Below are 19,625 nucleotides of genomic sequence, written 5' to 3'. Positions count from 1 at the left end.
AAAGGCACCTAAAAATAAAATGTATTAATAATAATAATAATGATAATAATAATAATATTATTATTAACAGCAGCATTATCATTATTTTTATTATTATAAAATATGCGTGAGTCTCAGTGACATACATTGTGTCATCAGACCATGAAAGCGAGCACATGTGCTGAAGACGAACAAGCCAACCCATCCACAGAGATACGGCACCAGCTGTACCAACTATCCCTGCACCTTTCAGGTAGAATTCTGGCTACTAGTCAGTGGTGTCTGGAGCGATCCTGACAAAGCAATGCAGGTTATTAATGTAACCGTACATTTAACCAATCAGTGATGAACCCAGCCATGAAGATCTCTGGCGGTCTTTAAAACCATCTCAGAAAAGTAACTTGAGATTAAAAAAAACCAGCCTAACACGGTGTGACAATGTATAAAACAAACGTTTAAAAAAAGTCTTGTTCTTGCAGATCTTTAAACTTTTTGTTTAATAATGTATAAACTAAAAGACAGAGTTGAATGTCATTCTTGTTATTGTAAAGCTGTGTGATCGAACTTATTTTTTAATCCACTACAACTCGTCATTGCTCAACATACGACCTTACTCACTGTAAGTGTGACAACACACTGTACCAGCGGACACGGTAAATTCTGAGTCCCTGTTTTGAACGAAGATGTTGCATAACGTTGACTGCTCCCCATAGACGATGGTAGTTTTGTTTACTGGTCCCATTCCAGTGTGTGCGGGTTTTAAACGGTCCCAAAAAAAAAAAAAATCGTTTTTAGACGCTTTGCACTTTCCACTGATTAATGAGACGTAACCAGGAGGCCCTGATCTTTTAAGAGTGTGGAGTAACATGATATACTGAAAATACAGGAATGGCCCACTTTGTTTCTACAGTACCACTATTAAACTGAAAAGAGTGGAACCAAAACATAATTTCCAGTAGTTTTCTATTATTTTATTACACAGCAAAACAAAATAAGCAAATCAGATTTTTTTTTAATTACTCATATTTGCAACAGCAAAAGAGCAAGCTTTCAGCTGGTAATACCAAACAAGAAGATGGTAAAACTCCTAGGAAAATATCTCTTTGCCAACAATGGCACAAAGCCACAATTACTGTGACCAATCAGGGTGTAGGAGGTTAAGAAGGAGCACTAATTGTGTTGCCGTGTCTGCATGAAATCCACTGTAGCTGCCTTCTCTGTTTGTTTTCAGTTTGTAATACAAGAAGTCAGCATTAACCAAGCAGGAAAATAACAGGTCTGAAAAACAAATCTGTTCTTAAGACCACAGAGGGCTGGCTGAGGAGGTTGCAGGACAGGTTTGTTGAGCCTCAGGGGCCTTGCAGATCCCATTCAGCTTCTGCAATCGGGCTCTCTCCTCACTCAGCTCCTACAGCGCAGACGGTTACTGCTACATAAAGCACATAAACTCTGAAATGTGTGCAATCCTGACAGATGTCCAACATATCCCAGAGCCCTGTCACTCTCACCTAGCCAGAGAGAAAAAACCCAACGTGATGACAAATCTTTGAGCTTTCACTTGTAAAGCAAACACATCGAGCTGACGGTAAGTTTAAACAAGCGTGCGTCCACTGCTGTTTTGGGTGCCACATTTTTGTGTTTAAGAACACGTTATTCACCTGGTTTTTGTTAGGAGGAAGGAAAAAATGGAAGACTGGAAACTGTGATGAATATGTCATCAGTCAGCTTTTCCATGTAATCTTCAAATGCCAGATTGCTCCTTTTCAGCCCCACCCCATCCCGTCATGGCCAAGTGACTGTGCTCAGTTGCAACACACACACACACACACACACACACACACACACACACGGTTTAACACCCTCAGGTGTTCTGTGCTGATACACTGTAAAAACACTAAGTTCTGAGGCACCTTTCTTGAATGCAGGAAAACCTCTGATCTGCATTTATTTAATCACTTCCAGTGCAACCATTTCTTTTAACATTAACTTAAATACACATTTGTCAGTGCTGCATTAGTAAATCACTACCTTTAGAACTTGAGATTCAGCTGATTAACTGTCCAAAGGGAAATTTTCACTAACAATCACATGATTATGCAATATTTGAACGCTTCCACTTTTTCAAATGTGAGGTTTTGCAGCTTTTCTTTGTCACGTTCATTTGTATTTGAGCATTTTCTGACTTTATTTGACAAATTAGATAAAAACAAAACTGATGGATAAAAAAAATCATTAGTTCATGACTTCAAATCAAGTTATTTGAAGACACTAAACTGCAGAGTACAGAGAGGTCAGACTTGCGACAGCAGCAGCTTATCTGAGCTCTGATTGCAATACACTTTAGTTTAATGGTAATTCTCAAATCCAATGTTCTAAAATAATCCACAGGTCCAGATTTTATAAGCATATGCCTTTTTAGCCCATTTATAATTTCTTTATATGCCGTAGATTTATACAATTTTATTGATATGTGATGACGTGTAAGAAACCTATTTCGGCATTGTCCACAAAACTGCTTACCTTCATAAAAAATGATTAATTACAGCTATGAATAATAATGTAGAGTAGATTGCACAATGGAGATTGGGATCTTCTTTGCTTATATTTCCCAACAGGCCTTGCATTAAATTCTGCTGAAAACATTTGATTTTCTGTATGAAATTCATTAAATTTACTGCTGTTATCAGGTAAAATCCTATCTTGCTCCATCTCATACATAGAGTACGTACAACTTTCTCTGAAAAGTTAAACAAAATAAAGGTTAAAAAACATTTTTTTTTTTTAAACTAAATGAATCCATCAAAACTTAACCGAACAGCCTGTTTTTAGAGTGCAGAGGAGGATGGCAAAGAGATTAACGGCTGAGTGAACTCGGACACAGTTCAAGTGCCAAACTTACTGTAAGGTGACTCTGTGAAGGCAACAGCACAAACACATATGGACACACACACGTAGGCGCACATGGAGAAGGAGTCATCGCACCTTCTGTTAGTATTACTCACACAGAGTCATCGTGCAAAGAAAAGAAGCTTATCTTTCATCATGCGAGGCCTTTCAAAACGCCGCACTATCCCACTTATCAAAACAATTTCAAAAGGCGGTTGCACAGATTTCAGCAATGCCAGGAAGTACAGAAATGTAGCTTAGATCATTTCTGGTGTTGGTTCAAATCGTGTCGAAGTGACCGGGGAGTGTCGGCGGCCGCACGCGTGTGCCAGAGTCAGAGCTGTAGACGCCTCCGTACAACAGGAAATGCCAATGATGGTACCTTTTGCCTCATGGCAGACTGAATGCTGCTGGAATGTAAACTCCGTCCACATGCTGACATTACTGCCATCAGCCTGTCTGCAGTGCTGAAAAATCACTTTACGTTTACTGTGCTCGAGTACAGTTTTTAAAAAATTCGACTCTACTGCAATTAATAAAGGAAAATAGTTCACTTTTTACTCCAGTGTATTAACCTTCCAGTTTGGTTTTTTTTTTACATGAATTCTTCCATAGGTGTGGCACAAATTATGGACAGTTGTTTGAAACATATATTTGTTTGTTTTTTTTTTACATTATAAGGCTTTTATTTTATTGCAATTTGTAATTTATGGGTAATTATTCCATAACAGGACATACTTACAATACAACACAATATATACAATACAATACTTTTAAGTGTTTCTTCCCCAAATATCTGAAATATTGCCAACATCTCCAAAACAGATGTTTGATCAGATTTTAAATCAGACGCATGGAAGTAACAACTGGAGAAAAAAAACAAAAACACCCGACATTGACGACTTCACCGAAATCTGTTTGACCTTGCCTGTTAGTGATGCTGGCCTTTAACCTACGCTGTATGGACTGTGATCAAGGGACGGTTTCTTGTAAACTGAAGGTGAAGGTGAAATACTCATGAACGCCCTACAAGTGACTCTCTGTCTATTAGCATCATTACTAAACCACAACATTTCAAAGAGCGTACGCAGTTTGACATCCTCAAGTTAAAAAAATACTAAAATACATTTAAGATGCATTTCATCTATTTCATGTTTGAAACTCTGGACTTTAGCTTGGTGGAAGATTAAAGCGCTGGCGTCTGTAGTACCTTGTGCATAATGAGTGCTTTTGTGTGGTTAAAGTGAAGCTGTTAGGATTTTTTTGTCATCCTCGGGCTGCAGAAGCAAGTTGTTAATGTAATCTAGCCTCTCCCTTTTGATGTATTAAAAAGGAGCTATTATGCTTATCTTTACTCTCTATCATGATTCATGTCAGCCTATAAAAATGTACAAAATTAACATAATTTAGTTTTGAATAACGCGTTAAGTGTATGCAAAGGTTAAAGACCTGATGCTTCAGGTTGTCAAGCTTCCTTACTCACAGCCAACAAAGTTGAGTGAGTGCAGCTCACAGGTTCAAAGGACAAAGGAGAGTAGGCTTTAAGAGAGGGGAGCTTTAACAGGGGCTAAAACTGTGAGACAGAATATTAATTCAGTATGAAACAAAGGGATTATTTGGAACAGTGACTCAAGCTAAGTTACTTTGAGATTCATCACAAAACTACAGATGTTGAAATGTGGATAACAGCACCCATGATAGCCAAGTACAGAAACACCTCTCAGCCTTGCTGCCAACGCGTTCTCTCATTGTGTATTTAAGAAAAAAAAAACAAACCCATTCCCGCACCCCAGTCCTGGCTTCTTCTCTGGAACTGCAGAACCAGCCCACCTTTCCATCAATTTGAGGATCAATTGTCCTGCTGTTCTCTGTAAAGTGTACTCTAGGTTATTCTATCGATTGTTTTCACAGAAATTACACCCGAAAAACACTTTAGGCTTAAGTTAGTTCTATGTGAACATAAAATAACATATTATTTGAACATTTTCACCTTCCTGAGCCATCAATTCAACAGAAATAGTTTTTTAATCACACATTCCAGAAGTGCTCACCCCCACAGTAAAATAAAGTGGGTAAGTTATATGTTTTCAGGACAAACGTGTTGTTTTAACCACTGTTAATGTAATTTTATGCACATAACTACCAAATATGTGATAAATGTAATATATGATAAGTGTAAAATTAATTTGGCAAATATAAAAAAGTAAGGCTGTTATTGTGTCAGAAAGGTTATTTTGAAAAAACAAAACACACTTAACTTCCCTTTATATATATATCATTTCCTGAAGCTCTATAAAGACTTGCTAATAGTAAATCTAGTGAGCCTTTTCATTTATCAGAACCAGTGTTATCTTCCTTACAGGTAGATAACAGAGCCATTACTCTTACTTAGAGGCTGTAGGTAACACCAGTGACTCACATGTATAGAAAAGCCTTATCAAAAGCTGCTCATTAAGTTTTATTGCATAGCTTTTTGATATTTTAGGCAAATATCATGTTTTCTTCATCATTATTAATCATCATGTCCTCAGATGGTTCATCGCATCATTTATGTTACTTATTGTTTTTCAGTCACATCTTATAAAATGTGTGATATTTGACACGATAACTTTACCTCACTGTCTACACGTGCTGAAGAGACTGGGGAAATAATCAGTCATAAAAACCTTTAACACTGCACAAGAAGCAACACCAGTGACAAAAAAGAAACCATGTGCAAAGAAAATAAATGCATTTTAATTTGAAGACATCTCGCCATCCTAAAAGCGTCTCTATAGAATGACATGAAACAGTCAGGAGCAAAAATCCACCAACGTTTTTCACTTCTCTGGAACTTGACAAGCAAGATTACTCATCAGTCAGAGCACCTTTCTGAAGAATTCCCCCCATCCCGCCCCCATAAGAAGTTCGCTAAGGAGCTCACAGATGAGTTATACAAATACTGTTGTACTAAAAGAAAATTTTTTACGAAAAGTACAAATTAATCTGTGATTAATCTCTGCAATGGTGACCTTTGTAGGTGGGTAACTGCACATGCTGCAACTGATTCCCATTTATTCACTATTCAAACACATGTCAATAGCGCAATTTTTGAGCGTATCAGTGCAGTGAGGACTGCTACAGTTAAAAGAATTTCTATTTGCATGAATTTATATTTAATACTTGTACTCTGTTGTGATGGTGGCAGGAAGACCCCAGCACACAACAAAGCAGTGATGACAGCTATGATGTTTAATAAGTCTCACAGAGCTTGAAATGCATTTTCGATATTAGTGTCACAAAAACTTTCACATCTCAACCAACAATAAAGCTGAAATTATAATAACAGGTTCTAAAGCATAGAGAGATACTCATCACAGAAATGATTTCCCTCAGATTTACCGAGAAGCTGTAAAGCAAGATACCCAAGAATGAGCTTTGACTCAGAATTTAACTGAAGCGTGGCCTCCGCTCTCTATGAGTGACTCAAGGAAACTGATGCTTGCTTTAACTGCTGTAACTCTGTGCTGTCTGGTCTAATTAAAAACATTTTAATGTACAATTCATTCAGAGCTCTGCTGATAGAAAGACAGCACACATTACACCTATTTTTAAGTCTCCACATCATTTTAGCCAATCAGTACAGAGTATATACTTTACATACTACCTGGCAGGAAGTCTGCTGAATGTTAAAACTGCAGCTTTTACCTTTTGTCCTCCTGCTGGAGGAACTGAAAGCATTTGCTTTACAGATATTATTTATTTGAAGTTATTCACTTAATTGCACTTAATTCCATTTTAAGACATTTTATTTTTTAAATGTACTTTTTCTGTATTTCATCTTAATGTTGCATTATTTAATTTAAATTTTATATGTTATTGCATTAATATTTCATTTACTTTGTTTATTTTTATTGCGTACTCTCGCTTACAGTTTGCTTCAGTTTCAGCTTACAAACTGTTTCAAGAATATGGTTCAAATTTCATTTCATGTTCTGAGTTGTAGGAAACGTCATGTTGAACATCAAAGCCAAACAGATCTGCTTAATTTGAAGTTAAAATTTTTATATGACCTTAATTTAGCAAAGTTTACAACTTATAATCTTAGAACATGCCACTAAGAACGCCCTGGATTATTTTTCAAAAGTTGTACAAAATTTTTTCCATTATGTTTGAAGAGACAGAGATCCTAGTTTTCACACTTTGCTGCCCGTTCCACTTCACAGGCTAGATTATTCAAAAGTAACCCTGAGAACGAACCTGACTCAAAGTAATGAATCAAGAATCAAAGTCTAAACACAGCACGTCTCAATTCATAATCACAACTCTACGAAATCAAGTCTTTGCCACGGTCCAAGTGTTTCATACTTGGAAAAATCAAGGAAGAATTATTAAATGAAGTGAGAACGGACAACGGCAATCCTTAATATCAAGCCTCAGTACAAAACTATTCATTTAAATGCTCTATTTTACATTCAGTTGGGATACTGTTACATTTTCAGTTGTATATGTCTGTGTGTTGACACCAGCAGTACACCGGGTGTTGTGTGTATGCAGCTCCACACAGACAGACACACACCAGGGAGGTGATTTCCCACTTCCAGCGTGAAGCGTCAGTATTTATACCAGCACAGCGGGACAAGATCGCACTCATTCACATTCACCTTAACAGGTGGACCTCAGTGAACCAGCAGCTGTGATCCTGTGTGTGCATTTTATTCAGATGTTTCTTTTTCACACGAAAACACAGCTGACGCACAGTTTTAACAGCAGCAGGTGCTTCCTGAATTGTCAAAATGGTTAATGTGTTTAAAAAGTATTTTTGCGTGTAGGCAAACAGGTATACAAACATTTTTGATGCCTAATCGCCACTTTGGCAGCGTTGGCCTTCAGGATTCACGAGTGCTAGTGAGGAAATTAGTAGGTTAAGACTAAGCAAACCAAAGCTACTGCTCAGTTTTTAGGCTTTGTAAAACAGAGCAAAATAGCATAAGCAGTAAGGATTCTGTTGCGAGCATCAAGATGTGCAACCTGAACTATGGAGGCAGCTGTTAGCCACATCTGTCCACATCTACTGCCAGCGCTGCACGCTCCTTCAGCTGTTTATGATGCCTGAACACATTAGAATGACTTCATAGACAAGGACTGGGTGGACTTGGTGAATTATGAATCATGAGACTGGAACTGGTGCTGAGGCTCATTTTGCAACAGGGAGACACAGATTGAACTGCAGATTTAGCAGGAAATCAAATTCTTAACTACACATTTCTCTGAGATGTGATGTGTTAAATTCTGATGTCATTTATAACTGGCTGTTGGTCTGTTATGACACTAAATTGTCTGTGTTCACTGTGTATGAGTTTAACATATGTAATAGGAATTCAAGCTTTTACTTAAGCTAAAGATTTGAGCTTTTCATCCACCATCCAGCATCACAGTGCCACCAGCAGGTTTTTGAAGAGTAGACAAAAAGACTCCCCTCCAGCAGGAATTTCATCCCTAATGTGATCCGGTGAGCACCAGGAGCACAGATCCATACCAAGACTCCCGTCACAGCTCCAGCTGTGATTCTCTTCAAAAAAAACACCCGCTGCATTTCATCAGTACGTGCCTGCGCGTCTTATAAATCAAGGCCCAGAAGGCTCTGGCTATGCGAGATGTGACAAACAAATTCTGGTTTGCGCCTTCTTTGAGCTTCGTGTTGAGAAAATATTTACTGTGCATGTAAAGTGCGTGCAGGGGGCGGCCAGTTCATGTCTGCTGAAGGTTAGCAACGGCAGACATCTGGTGAAATTGTAGCCCACAGCTGTCGCCGGCCTGACATCTCCTTGCTCTCAAATTTATCTCCCACCACTGGGACATGTGCGTATGACATGCCAGCCATATCGAGGGCATATTTGCAAACTGCGAGGAGGTTGCTGGGGACACAGTGGCTGACACGAGGAGCCCACAGGCTGCTGCTCCTGCTGCTGGGGTGGAGGTGGGTCGGGGAGGAGGGAGGGAGAGGCGGAGTGCTCACTTAGGGTCAAGCCTTCGCATTCTTCCCTCCTGTGCCGGAGGTCAGGCTGGGGGACAGTTAAAGGAAGGCTGAGACTGACATCTTAACCTCACTCGTAAACTGCTCCACTTGGTGAGGAAACAGGCCCACGGGGCAGAAACAGCCACTGGCTCAGACCAGTGCGGTTAACATTCTTAGAGGATAATAACACTATTTTGACACATGGGTCATGTGAGGTGTGTTTTCACACTGATGCGCTGAACAGTTTTGTATTTCTGAGGGGTTTTTTTTTTTCTTTAAGCCTAACCGAACAATGCCAAAAAAGTGCTTTAAAAATCCTTAAAACATGCCACAACTGGAAGAGGAGATAAAGTACAACTATAACATTACATCAGGGTCGTAGCTGAGCAGGATGTGGCCAATTTAATTACTTTATATGCAGCTTATATTATAAAAGTGCACCACCAAATTATATAGCCCAAACATTTACTTTCACAAAGTTCATCTTTGGGAATAAAATACACAACTTCACACAGATACCGCATAGGAGTATGAAGTGAAATGGAAATACTGGAAAACATTAATAATCCACAACATAAAATCAAATATATATGAATGTGAAATAAATGTAAACACATACACAAACATTTATAGATGTAGAGCAAAAAGCAGTTTTTGTTACACTTCCTGTAGTGTTTTAGTTAGTTTAGACAAGGTGTAATCTGTTATTATTCTTAATTATATACTAACTATTGAAAAAAAACATTTATTTTCTTTGCATGCAGAGAGAAAAGTAGGTTGGAGTGAAATTCCTTGTTTGTGTGTACAAACTTGGCCAAATAAAGAGGATTCTGAACTATATATATATATATTTAAATCCACTACTGTGAAGCAATGTTTCCTTGATTAAAAAAAAACAAAAAACTATCTGTATCAGTAGAGTGGGAGAACCAACCACTCCAATCAGCACCTTGGGTGGGATCACCGTGGTTAAGAAGCTGCTGTAAAGTGTTAAGCTCAGTGTAAACCACAGAGTAAACCAACAGTAACTGTTGCTTTTCTGCAACCCTGAACACGTATTAAATCTCCCACACCTAAAGAAAAACTCAGTGTAGCTCTCCATTTAAAAAAGATAGTACATGTCAGAGAAATGGAGCATTTAAAGGTCAGCAAAGCCAAACATCTGGATGGACGTTGACACAAGCACCTGACTGACCGGGGGAAAACGAAACTGATGCCCAAAGAGAAATCAGTGATTTCCATGTTCAGACTAAACATGGATTTGAAGATCGGCAAGTTGACAACTGTGTCCAACATCAGGCTAGCAAATTATCCTAATTAGTCTCTCACACTATTTCATCCACAGAGATCAGCTCCATTTACACTAATCATGAATAACATAACAACCACTGACAGGTAAGGTAAATAACACTGATTATCTCTTCTTCATGCCACCTGTTAGTGCTAGGATTAGGATATATTAGGGAGGAAGTGAACATTTTGTCCTCAAAGTTGATGTGTTAGAAGCAGGAAAAATGGGCAAGCATGAGGATTTGATAAATGCCAAATTGTGATGGCTAGACAACTGGTTGAGAGCATCTCCACAACAGCAGCTCTTCTGGGATGTTCTCGGTCTACAGGTGTCAGTATCTATCAAATGTGGTCCAAGGAAGAAACAGTGGCGGACCAGCGACAGGTAATAGGCGCCGAGGCTCACTGATGAATGTGGGAGCGAAGGCTGACCTTTGTGGTCCAATGCATCAGATGTGCTACTGTAGCTCAAATGACCAAAAACAGTTCACGCTGGTTCTGATAGAAAGGTGTTAGAATACACAGCGCATTGCAGTTTGTCGCGTATGCGGCCGTAGAGAAGCAGGCCAGACCATGCTGACCTCGGTCAACCACTGAAAGCAACAACAATGGACACATGAGCATGAAAACTAGACCAAAGAGCAATGGAAGGAGGTGGCTTTGAGATTGTTGCAGACCAACAACTGGTTTGACGAGCACATCAGCGAGTTTGAGGTGTTGACTTGGCCCCCAAATTCCCCAAATCTCAATCCAAACGAGCATCTGTGGGATGTGCAAACAAGTCCAATCCATAGATGCCCCACCTCGCGGCTTACAGGACTTAAAGGCTCTGTTGCTAACATCTTGGTGCAGATACCACAGCACACCTTGAGGGGTGGAGTAGAGTCCATGCCTCAATGGCTGTTTAGGCAGTAAAAGAGGGACCAACACAATATTAGGCAGGTGGTCATGATATGGTGCCTGATAGGTTAATATTTGAATTAATCTTTTAAATAATGGTTCCCACTCTTCAGTTAGATGTACAGTATGGTTATCTGCTTGACGTGTATCTGCTATTGTTGGACGCTTTCAAAGGTCCACTAGAAAGTAAACTAAGGGTTGGTGGTACTGAAGCACTTTGAACATATATCAAAAAATGTGGAGGCGTTTCAAACTGTAAAACATAAACTCACATGAGACGCCTCAGATGTGATCACTGATAACGTTTCTGATGCCCACAGCACATAATTGGACTTCCAAATAGCTAACACTACATAAAAAAACGTGAAAATAAAACTTACTATCACGTATCAACAAATATGCATTAGGGATCGTGACATTCACTGTCTCTATGTACAGCATGTACAGTATGCACAAGGCAGCAGGTGGCTGTTTGCCCATGTTGGCGAGCAGGTGATCGTTAAAAGCAAAAATGAATGGAATTCAACATTAATTAAAGCTAATGATAAACTAATGTAAATAATAACTCAGAAAACATAAATCAAACACAATGTTTTCCATTGCAGCAATAAAATATTATAGTGAGTGTCAGATTGCAGACAGCTATGATATGCATGTGTATGAGGACTTAAATACGAATGTGGGTTCAGTGTGTGTGTGTGTGTGTGTGTGTGTGTGTGTGTGTGTGTGTGTGTGCGTACATGTCTGAGGCTCGGGCCGGTCCCTGTGCAGGCTCTGCTCATTCTCCTCAACTGCAGCCTTTCCAGCAGCTTGTCATCGGTGCTTAGTCCCACCACCGCTGACCGTCTGCCCTGCGTCTAATGGGGGCATCCTAAAACAAGAGGCGGGATGACTGACACGGCAACACAGACTCACTCTCATACCCTGTCTGACATGCGAAATATGGCAGGGAATGCAGTCCTCATCAACCCACCTCAGCCAGTGAACAACAGCCAGTGTGGTGATTTTCATGTATTGCACAAGCTGCAAGTACAGACTGGAAATAGAGCTCAGTCAGCACACTTTCACTTGACGTTTTGAAACATAAATCATATCAGTACACTGTGGCGAGGCTGAATTAAGTAATAATGACAAGCTAACAATCAGCATTTATGTTTCAAATTATTCTCTCCATCATCTGGACATAGTTTACACAGGTCTGTCTGACAAATATCTCATCAGCTTCTGTGTTGTGTTGACTCATGTCATCAACCCTCAGCCCACATTTTCCAGTCAGCTTTAAAGTCAAATCAGAAATCAGACATCACAGTTTCATTTTTTTTTAAAAAAGAAAAAGAAACTCAAACAACCCCACGTGATGACATGACAATAATATCACAATTTCGTTTAAAAATAAATACTTAAATATATTAGTTCTTTTTCAGGCAAAACTGTATGAGAAGACGGATAAAACTCTCATATTTGATACTTTCAAAGAAAGCAGAAGCCGGGAGCCACTTTAACTCAGCACACAAACATATTTCTGCTTTAACCCTTTAAAAAATTAAAGAAATCATTTAGCTGCCTCAAACCGCACACTTGTGTGTTAAAAAACTTAGCTTGTTTGGTCTAGCATGAAAACTGGAACCAGCATGATTTTTTCCTAAACAAATACCTACCACCTCCAAAAGCCTGCAGACACACCTGCTGTTTCCTCTGCGCTCAACGAACGAACATGATATCCTGCAGCTTCCGGTTAGAGCATCAGGCGTTCCAGAGCAGATCCAGGAGAGGCATTCCACTTCCTGTTCATCCCACCGCACAGAAACGGGCTGCAGTTCAACCAGAGTTACAACAGGGGGCGCTCAAAAGATGGTCCCAAATGAATAACAATAAAGCGTATTAATGTCGTATGTTTTACGACATCAATACAATGTCACATTAATAAAATAAATATAAAAGGATTTTTTTTATCAATTAATTTTTTGATGAAGGATTTTGAGAAAAAAAAATCAAAATACTACTTTGACTTTGTTGTAAAAAAAACCAAACAAAAACTAAAAACTCCAGTAATTATTAAAATGAAAATTGGCTCTTATGCACCTTCGCACAAGGTGCCTCACAAAATGAAATTGGAGATGAGTTAAACATGCAAAATATAAGGGAAACATTTAAGACAACCAGAAATTTCGGCCGTTTATCAATGCCCAAGTACGCGAGTACGTACTCGCCGAGAACGCACGGGAGTACGTACCCGCCGAGAACACGAGCACGGACTCGCGATATGTACAATTGGAACACCTGCGTACGTGATGATGTCACAGGTCCGGAGTTTTTACTGCCGTCCCCTCCTAATTTAACTGTGAGTAACATGTTATGAAGCTTAACTGTAATCACAGCCAAACCGGATTACTCAGGAACAAATAAAACACTGAAATAAACCAAACATTAACATTTAGAAGTGATCTAAGTGACTTATATATCATTTTTAACCTCAGTAGTGAAACCTCTATTAATAAAAATAGTGTACATGTACATACGTGTACATACCTTAATAAAAACAAGCAGGTGAGATGTTAGAACGCTTTTATTTCTATTCTAGTGGACACTCAATACTATAGACAGCTGCTGGGGTTTCTTTAACCTGAGTAGTGAGAAGACCGCGAGCGGGGGGGGGGGGATTGAAAACGATGTGCCGGGAGTCCGCTGTTGAGTTTTGGACGAAATGCATTCTGGGATATATAGCTGTCCCAAGTCCACCGATGCATGCTCGATAAAGCGGGCGGATCGAGAACACATCCGGGACTTTTCGCGTTCTCGGCTTGATGCGCGTGCGAATTGGAACAGTACTTGGTCTCCGATTGATGACGTATCACGAGTACACGAGAACGCAAGTACGCACAAGTACGCATATTGATAAACGCCCTTCTTCTCGTAACTGATCAACTCATCAGGAAAATGTTTACTGAGGTCAGAGGTCAAGTACATACAAGACATTTGGAGTGTCGCCCCCTGCTGGCAAGTGCAATGAACACAAGTCTACAGTACTTCCATGTTGGTTTCATTGATCAGATCCAAAAGTTACCTGCACCTTTTGTACTGCTGTAAAACTGCAACAGAAACTCACATATGTGAGAAACATGACAGATTAGCAGTGGCTGTTGCCAGATACCATAAAGTATCTCCCTTGTGTTGTGGCATCAGAAAATTATTTCACCACAATCCCAACCTACAAAAATAAATAAATGAAGAAGAATTCAAAACATGATCAACGATTGCAGAAGAAAAATTTCTTTCCACATGAAATCTGTATTTTTGTTTTACATCTTATGACCACTCACTATGAAAGCAGACATCCAGAGAATAGAGGCTTTTAGTATTTAAAGTTCTTTGGCTATAGTTATGCAATATGCGCATAGAAGGTTGGGTTCATGCAGGAGCAGCATGTGATGCGGAACTTATCAAAACTGTAGAATCAGCAGGCATGTCAGTAAGGACAAAAACCTTTGAAAGCTTTAAAGACAAGCTTAAAAATAAAGTCTACAATTATCATCATTGTGCTAGCAAGTGTTACAATTACTGGACAATGGAAAAAATATAAGAACAGCTGACAGTCAGAGTCATTATAAAAGTGATCTAAGAGGTAAATCTGAATTATTATTTTTTTTATAAAAACCAATATAACCAGTTTTCCATAGTGAGTAAACAAGAATGTTTAACACATTATTAAAAATTATTGCGTCCAGCCAAGAATTTCTTTGACACTCAAATCCCATTCCATTTCTGTATATTGAGTATAACCAGGCCATCTGTCAGCACCATGGTAAAAGCTCCTTGGTAAAAATGTCCCATAATTACTGTAAGGCAGTTCCATCACTGACTTTGGAGCATTTAGATTTGAGTCAATATAAGAAATAGTTTTTAAAAGTCCACAGTATCTTTGCTGTTCCTAGGACTGCATCTTGGATGTCGTTCCTGGGATCTGCTAGAGCAACACTCGCCCAACTTGGAGGCCACTGTACCGACTGCTCTATGTATATATATATGGAATGAGAGAGAGATAGAGAGAGAGAGAGAGAGAGAGAGAGAGAGAGAGAGAGAGAGAGATTGTGAAAAAATTGCACCAATTCCTATTTAATGTCTATAATGAAAAAAAAAGTGTTGGTACACTGGATGTTTGATCTGTTTCCTGAGAATTCACTGGAGAAAACTTCAAAAAGGTGCATTCTGGGAAAACTAACACCCTGTGGGATAGGTAGCTGATCAGAACAAGTTGGAGCGTGTGAAAGGTTTCATTTTTACCTACGGGTGATACAAGGCTCATCTTTTAGCTGCTTTCTCTTGTATGCCACAACAATTTTCTAATACTGTCATTTTTCTTTTTACACTTGTATGGCTGCAAAATGGTAAGACAAATTGGTATTTGCATGCTATAGTTAGGTAACTGATTAAACAACTTTTTCCAAAGCTAAAGTTTTTGTGTTATTTATTTTTATTTTGAAGGCCAGTCAGTGAAAATGGTGATAGTCTGAAGGGAAATGAATATGATAAAGTTATTTTACACAAATGCTTTAGCTGATTCTGAGGAGGTCAAGTGGGAAGCAATCACTTCTTAGAGAGAAAAAAAAGTTGAAAATGAAATTGTTATAAAAAAGTAGGTTGACTTTGACATTCAGTATTAATCTGAAAAGAAAACTTTCTTTTAAATGTTTCAAATGAAGCTGCTCAGTCTGTCTCTGAAGGAAATCACACAGTTAAAAAAAAGGACGTGTGGAAGTTTATTCGTTATGATTTAGCAGTTATCGTTCAATCATGCACTTGTGACATGATTAAAAGCTTCTAAGAAATTTGGCAGCCCTGGGGTCAACAGCACAACACAAGGCTGTGAGTTAAGTGATGTTTTTCTTCTGCTTTCTTTAGAGTTTTGGATGCACAAAGAATAAAGACAAATTTATAGGTAGGAGAGTCAGATGGAGGTTGCACATTTCTTGAATGTCCAGCTCAGCTTTTGTTTTCCATAACAGGAATCCAGGGTGTGTTCGGAGCTGCAACATTCTGCATAGTTGGGAGTGTTAGTGGATTTGACAGTTCTCCAAGTGTCCCATGGCCCTGAGTTCAGCGAACACGCTCCAGACACAACAGTGACAGCTGGGGGAGGGATAAATAAAAACAGTGTCTCTAGCTCCGTTACAAGACGGCAGTCCAGACAAACAGCCCGGTAGCCTCTGTGTGCGCGCGCGGACACATCCGCACACAGCGCCGGACATGCGTGAACAGACACGCACGCGCCTCCCCTCACACGTTCGCTCCTTCACACTTACTGAATTCACCGCTGCGAGGGCAACAGATGGACAAACGAGAGAGGCGAGAAGAAGGGGAAAGCGCCACAGAAGATAATAAATGCTGTTGGACTTGGCCCGTTAGCAACCGGCATTCCTCTGACAGGTGTAACATGTTTACCAAACAAACAAGCAGGGCGCATGTCAGAGAAATGAAAATGGTGACTTGAGGTTGCATGACCTGTGAAAAGAAGCCTGGTATCCATGCTGGCATATCTATGAGGGCTTTGAAGGTATTTCAGAGAGATGAGAAGACTGCGTGCCACACCAGGATTGCAAGAGTGTCTCGCAGAATTTGTCTTATGTTACTGGCCCCAAGCATCCCAGGCAGCTCCGGGGCCATCCGGGGTCACAGGCGCTGATGGGCAGTTTTTAAGCTTCTCACTTTGACGACCACATTCCACTTCAGGGCAGAGGGAAAATCGTCTCGCATCACAATCAAGCAAAATAACCACTTGGACCTGTCGAGCCAGACATGGGGACTTCCGCTGTGGATTACAGTGACCTTGACCTCCAACAAAACAACTTATACCCAACCAACCCTTCAACAAGGATCATGATAACAAGCTAATATAGTAGTCACTGATTTCATTTTGTTCCCATACTCGTCATACATCTTTATTTCCCATAATAAGACTAAAACATACACCACAGAGCAAGGGACTTTTTTATAGACCTCATCACTCTTTGTGTGCCAAAGCTAAACACACTGTCAGGAGACCATAGCTGCAAACTGCCAGTTGATTAGTTTGATGTTTTACTGGTGGAAAATAATTGGAGTGAAGCACAAGTCATATTTTCTAGCCCCAGGCACAGGCTTACCTTTCCAGAAAGGAATGCAATCATTAGCTTTGAAAGTCATTTATCTTGTGAATCCATGTGCTTCACTCTGACAAAGTAATGATGTACTCTTACTACACTGCACTGTGCTGTGTGTGGAAAGAAAAGTGAGAAGAAACACTAACACTCCCAACGGAAACCTCTTGTTTAATGTAAAAGGTTGTGAATAATACACACTGTCGTTCAAGCATAATTCAGTTTATGTCAGCTACTCAGGTTTTATCAACTCTAAAATCACACTGATCAATATTTTATGTCAGCAGTAGATTATATAAAAGGTGTTACTTTACGTTATGAGCAGGAAGCAAAATGTGTTCCGAGTAACTTTTGTGTGTAAAAAGTGAGCAAATATTTAGGTAGAGTTAATCATGTTACAAAGTGGAGGCTGCTTTGTGTTTTGGATAAATCATCATGGATGTCCCCTTTGGTAAAACCTGAAAGAAATAATAACAAGTGAAATATCTTTTCTTTTCATATGTCGTAGTAGGGTCTACATTTACAGTAAAACCTGAATGGATTCAAGCCAAAATCCGACCCCCATTCAATCAGGAAGGTCTAATGTTGAAATTCCGTGAACTGCAAAGATTAATCTTGACCACGTCAAACGCAGCTTTGCACACCCAGCAGCAACAATTTGAATTTTGAAGTGAATTTCATTTGCATTTTGGATCAAATCTTGGGTCTGATGATGTGATGATGATCTTGGGGCTGTTGTAGCAACAGCGTTGGGAAAAAAAAAAAAAAAAAACCCAGCGGCTGAAAGTCAATAAAAAAAGTCATGACTGCTGCCTTAATTTTAGTTTGCAGATGTGCACCACATCCAAAAACCATATGCAAAAAACCAAAAAAAATTACAGCTGAATACTTAGCACATATTTACGTGTTTATTTTTCAGGACCTGCAGATTCAAACCCACGGATACAGGAGCAGACAAACTTCCCTCTTTTTGCCACCTTGCAGTTCCATGCGGCCTATTCCCCTTTTTTGTGGTGGTTTTGTGTCTTTTCATTTTTATGCACTTTGTCTTAATTTTTTATTGATTTATGGTCCTTTGCAGTCCTGTCACAGTAGCACATACATACAAATCGTGAGCACAAATAAGAGTCTTATTTCAGTTGGTGTACCTTGAGGGCTGAACATAATTATCCCTAATGCAAAAAAAAAAGAAAAAAAAAGGATCATCTAAGGACAAAAGTGGATCATACACAGCAACACACCCTCCTATCTCCCGCACGCACCTCTGCACACACACAGGCACATGTTTAACCTATATGCTGGCATTAAGAACAAGTCACATCACATCTACGCATCACCCAAGAGAGATGGTGACCTGAACTTTTACAAAAACAAATGCCAAGAGAAAAGAAAAGGGGAATTTGAAGCTCCATTCAAACATAACATCTAAACTACTGCAGCAAACAACACGATCACAAGCATGAAACTAGGAAGTCATTATTTCAAATGATTTGTGAAAGGAGCTTCTTTACCTGAAGCTAAGGCAGAGTAATGGCATTTTAAAAATAAAAAGATTACAGGTGCCAATGTAATCCATGGTAACAAAACAAAACAAAGGCGCTCATTTGAATGTTCTTCACTTAATGTTTCCACTTTGACTGGCCAAACGTAAAACTCTCGAGGGGCCGAGGAGCTCCTTTGGCAGTTAATCCTGTTTTCGGAACGTCTTTTACAACTTAAGGAGCAGAAATATGGACGAGGTGCTTCGCTCCAGGCCAGAGGAGCGCTTGATCCAGGATAAGAGACACGTTTTCGTCCTGGGAGGAAACGTGTTAACCCCTTCGAACCCTAAGGTAATGATACGTGATACTGAAGGTGCTGAACTTAGACTTTCACTTGCAGAGTGACGGTGGTGAGTATTCCTCGGACACTTTCTACTTAACCTTGTTTCCTGATGAGAATGCGTTAGGAGACTAAATACTGCTGGGTCAGGTTGTCTGTATTCACTTACATTTGGTCCTAACTAACAAATGTGAGACATGCCTCTATAGCCATTTAATGTAAGTATAATTATTCCTATTACTATGATTATTACCTTTCTATATGGTATCTGCCATCATTATTGGGAAGAACTATTATTTCTTTAATGACTTAAAGTGCACACATATGCATGAGAAATTCACAGGAGTTAGACAGTTATGCATTAGCTGTAACAGTTTACTAATGGGATTAGTTTCTTAGAAAGAAAGTCTCAACTAAAAAGGGGTTCAAATTTCCAGAATTAAGAAATGTCAAGGTTAGCGCACCCCCCAAAAAAGGGTTCCAACTTTTCCCCCAAAAAGAAAATAACCAAGATTTTATTAAAATATTTTTATTATTTATTAAGGGGTTGAATTTACTTGAAAAAATCAAAATAACAGCAAAACATTTATAGAAACTTATTGGCATAACTATATGCA

At 39.3% G+C, this 19,625-nt stretch overlaps 1 protein-coding gene across 3 annotated transcripts in view; it reads right to left on the bottom strand.

Annotated features, from left to right (window-relative positions):
* Window positions 1-12,832, bottom strand: part of tp63 (tumor protein p63) — a 57,636-nt gene extending 44,804 nt beyond the window's left edge. The window contains exons 1-3 of one of the 3 annotated variants that reach the window (XM_039606326.1): window positions 12,712-12,793; window positions 12,027-12,089; window positions 11,794-11,924 (exon numbers count right to left, since the gene is read on the bottom strand). The gene's annotated coding sequence lies outside the window, so the exon portion shown is untranslated. Of the gene's footprint in view, window positions 1-11,793; window positions 11,925-12,026; window positions 12,090-12,711 lie in introns of all 3 variants that reach the window. The other 2 variants (XM_039606330.1, XM_039606328.1) reach the window with 2 other exon arrangements.
* Between the last annotated feature and the right edge of the window lie 6,793 nt (window positions 12,833-19,625).

The sequence above is a fragment of the Oreochromis aureus genome, linkage group 23, assembly GCF_013358895.1.
Source record: "Oreochromis aureus strain Israel breed Guangdong linkage group 23, ZZ_aureus, whole genome shotgun sequence".
Taxonomy (NCBI): Eukaryota; Metazoa; Chordata; class Actinopteri; order Cichliformes; family Cichlidae; genus Oreochromis; species Oreochromis aureus.
The sequence above is the reverse complement of the archived record's forward strand: the minus strand, read 5'-3'. Positions and strand labels throughout refer to the sequence as shown.